This window comes from Trachypithecus francoisi, unplaced genomic scaffold, assembly GCF_009764315.1.
Source record: "Trachypithecus francoisi isolate TF-2019V2 unplaced genomic scaffold, Tfra_2.0 Lachesis_group2, whole genome shotgun sequence".
In the NCBI taxonomy this organism is placed as follows: Eukaryota; Metazoa; Chordata; class Mammalia; order Primates; family Cercopithecidae; genus Trachypithecus; species Trachypithecus francoisi.
The window spans coordinates 37,696,888-37,701,156 of record NW_022681465.1 but is presented as its reverse complement, the minus strand read 5'-3'; the positions used below and the strand labels follow the sequence as shown (position 1 = coordinate 37,701,156).

Here is a 4,269-nt window from a genome sequence, read left to right as displayed (position 1 = left end):
AATGGCTCCAGTTCAAGGCACTGACCCAACTCAAAGAGTTCTAGTCTTTCCCCTTAGTCTTGCTTTTTTGTTTCAGTCCAAGGAAACCACCTCTGGCCTGGGCTGTGCTGTGTATGTTTATTACACAAGCTCTTTGCCACCCTTAGCTCCTGCTTTATTTCTTGAGTTATTGAAGGAAAAGACAATAGTTCCTCAAGAGTCAACTAGCCAACTAAGTTTTCTACCTTGATTTTGAAGTTCCCTCCTCTGTCCTTTCTGACAATCAGTGGGATCCTGGAAATCCTAGCTCTTCCCCTGGTCCAGTGTATTCCACCCCCATTCAGTTTACTTGAGTCACTAGCCAGTTATTGAGATAGCACATTTGCCTATTTAACATTTGTTTATTTAGCAAATACAGTGCTTATTGAGCTGTTTGCGTGCCAGGTACTATGCTAGGCATAGAGCACACTATAGTGAATAAAAAGATATCATGCCTGTTGTGATGGAGCCTAATATGAAAAAAATAATTTTAATAATATTACAAAATTAGTATAATGAAAGATAAAAAATTCCTATGAGAGAGATTATAAGGGATCTACTTTAAATTGAATGATTAGGGGAAGCCTACCTGAAAAGATAAGGTTCTAAGTGAAATATTAAGGATGAGAGTGGGGAGTGAAAGCATTAGCAACAGTGATGATCTGAGATAGTCCTAAACTATATCAGGTTAGCTCAGGATATGCAGTAGCACTAGTTGCTGGGGTCTACACTGAGATCTTGACATAGCTTATTCTGTATAGAAGTCCTATTATCTTGTATTGGGTCCTAACCTCTAATCTAAGTTAGAGTCTGGGTCTATCTCCTATATAGACTTTTTGCCTGATGCCTTTATCCACGATATCAGGCTCCCACAGACTTTTCAAACTACCAGTCTGTTACTCTACTTCTCTCTAATCCCAAGTTCACGCCCCCAGTACCCCTTCTACTAAGCTTTGTTTCTAAACAGTGAAGAACTTCTAGGCTTCGGTGCATTTTCAGAGAAGAAGTTTTCAAGCCCTTCTTGCTCAGATTGACAGCTCTGCCCACTCCTCCAGGTCCTTTCAGAAGGCCATCTATACTCTCAGCCAAATATCAGAAATCTCTTGGCAATCACTTATCACCACAGAATGACAGGAGAAAAAGTATTATTTTACTAAGTACAAGCAATACCTAAAAAAGCAAAATATTTGTTGGAGAAAATTGTATATTATCTTTTAAAAAGTTAGTTTTCATTACTCCTTTAGAGAAAGTCTCTTAATGCCATGTGCTTATAACATACTAAGAGAGTTTAAAGGATAGCAGCCACATTTCAGAAACAGTAATCTAAGGACTCAGTTTTAAATACATGCAGACATAATTATCTTCCTTTAAAATATAAAAGTCATAATAAAATTCCAAGTGTCAAAAAGAGAATTTCAGATTGACAGATAAGCTTAGAAAAAAACTACAATGAGTACTTAGTATAATTAGAGTTGTTGGTCCAATTCGAAAATACAAAAGAGTAAAAGATTTAAACAATAAATAGGCACGATGAGGTACTTTTCTAATTCTTGCTTGTTTGTGAAAACTTTAAAGACTATTTCAAATATATAGAATAGAAAATTTGAAATTAAAACAGTAACTAATAAAAGCATACTTATACATTTGTTCTAGAAGTAGAAGTGAATCTCATCTCTGGAACTACTGGTAGATTGCTTAAAAATCCTGTTAATGATGATGTCAATAAAGCTGCCATATTTGCAATTAGAAATGACACTTCTCAGCACAAAACTATACATTTTCACATTCATGTTTATGAGTATTAATTGTGCTATTTCCTCATGCCCCACACCATGATGAATATATTGGTGTTGTCAAAACACAGAGTAAAACCCCAAGGAACTTATTGATTAATTAGCTTTTCCAGATTGTCTGGAAATATAAATTTTGTTTCCAAAAGAGAATTAGATTTAGTATGTTTGCTAAATCTCTTAAATTAGAGAAATATGATTTATAAAACATCTGCCATTGTATACATTTTTTTAATTCTATTCTTGAAATGTTTATTTCCTGCAAAATTGAGCTAAGAATAGGTATTTACGTAGAATATTCGTTTTTTGTTTTAAAAAAGGTTCTATCTCAACAAGACCATAAAGTTATTTTAAGTGGATTAACAATGGAAAAGTAACACATTAGGAGTGAGACAGGCATAACACTCTGATTGGTAGAGAAGAAAGATGATATTCTTGTCAAAACTGTAATCAGAAAATTTTCTAGACATGCTCAGCTAAGTGTATTAGTCCATTTTGATGCTGCTGATAAAGACATACCTGAGACTGGGAAGAAAAATAGGTTTAATGGACTGCCGAGACCACGTCCACCCTGCCAGCACAGAGCCACCTCCTCGCGGCTCTGCCAGGCATCCACACCCACAGCTAACTCACCATGGATGATGATATCGCCCCGCTCCTCATCAACAATGGCTCTGGCATGTGCAAGGCTGGCTTTGCAGGCAACGATGGTCCCGGGCCATCTTCCCCTCTATCATGGGGCAGCCCCAGACCCCAAGGCATGATATGATGGTGGGCATGGGTCAGAAGGACTCCTGTGTGGGCCATGAGGCCCAGAGCAAGAGAGGCATCCTGACCCTGAAGTACTCGGTGCAGCACAGCATAAACTGGGATGACATGGAGAAGATCTGGCACCACACCTTCTACAACAAGCTGCCTGTGGCTCCCGAGGACCACCCCATGCTGCTGACCTAGGCCCCACTGAACCCCAAGGGCAATCATGAGAAGATGACCCAGATCTTGTTCGAGACCTTCAGCAACACCCCAGCCATATACGTGGCCATCCAGCCTGTGGTGCTGTCCCTGTATGCCTCTGACCTTACCATTGGCATTGTGATGGACTCTGGTGATGGGACCACCCACACTGCCCATCTACGAGTGGTATGCCCTCCCCCATGCCATCCTGCATCTGGACCTGGCTGGCCTGGACCTGACTGACTACCTCATGAAGATCCTCACCGAGCAGGGGCTACAGCTTCACCACTACGGCCGAGCAGGAAATCATGCATGACATCAAGGAGAAGTTGTACTACATCACCCTGGACTTCGAGCAGGAGATGGCCACGGTGGCCTCCAGCTCCTCCCTGGAAAAGAGCTACGAGCTGCCTGACCTCCTAATGGCCAGGTCATCACCATCAGCAGCAAAGGATTCCATACCCCCCAGGCGCTCTTCCACCCTTCCTTCCTGGGCATGGAATCCTGTGGCATCCTACTGTCAACTCCATCATGAAGTGTGACATGGACATCTGCAAAGACCTGCATGCCAACACAGGGCTATCTGGTGGCACCACCATGTACCCTGGTGTGGCAGGAGGGGGTGCAGAAGGAGATCACCGCCCTGGCGTCATTGCTCCTCTGGAGAGTTAGTACTCCATGTTGATCAGCGACTCCATCCTGGCCTCACTTTCCAGCTTCCAGCAGATGTGGATCAGCAAGGAATGCGACAAGCCCAACCCCTTCCTCATCCACCGCAAATGCTTCTAGGTGGATTATAACTTAGTTGCATTACACCCTTTCTTGAAAAAACATAAATTGCGCAGAAAACAAGATGAGATTGGCATGGCTTTATTTGTTTTTTTGTTTATTTGTTTTCTTTTTTTTTTTTGGCTTGACTTAGGACTTAAAAACTGGAACAGTGAAGGTGACAGTAGTCGGCTGGAGGAAACATCCCCCAAAGTTCTGCAATGTGGCCGAGCACTTTGATTGTACATTGTACTTTTTTGATAGTCATCCCAAATATTGTGAGATGCATTGTTACAGGAAGTCTGTTGCCCTCTAAAAAGCCACCCCACTACTCTCTAAGGAGAATGGCCTAGTACTTTCCCGAGCCTACAAAGGGGAGGTGATAGCATTGCTTTCATGTAAACTATGTAATGCAAAAATTTTTTAATCTTCACCTTAATACCTTTTTATTTTGTTTTATTTTGAGTGATCAGCCTTCATGGCCCCCCTCTTTGGTCCCCCAGCTTGAGATGTATGAAGGTTTTTGGTCTCCCTGGGAGTGGGTGGAGGCAGCTGGAGCTTACCTATACACTGACTTGAGACCAGTGAATAAAAGTGCACACCTTAAAAAAAATAAAGATAGAAAAATAAAAATAGGTTTAATGGCAGGGGAGGCTTCACAATCAAGGCAGAAGGCAAAAGGTACTTCTTACATGGTTTTGGCAAGAACCAGAGAGAGAGAAGTGAAAGTGGAAACCCC

At 41.6% G+C, this 4,269-nt stretch overlaps 1 pseudogene; it reads left to right on the top strand.

The window, feature by feature from the left end:
* Positions 1 to 2,442: 2,442 nt before the first annotated feature.
* LOC117064870 lies at positions 2,443 to 3,551 on the top strand (annotated as a pseudogene).
* Positions 3,552 to 4,269: the final 718 nt, after the last annotated feature.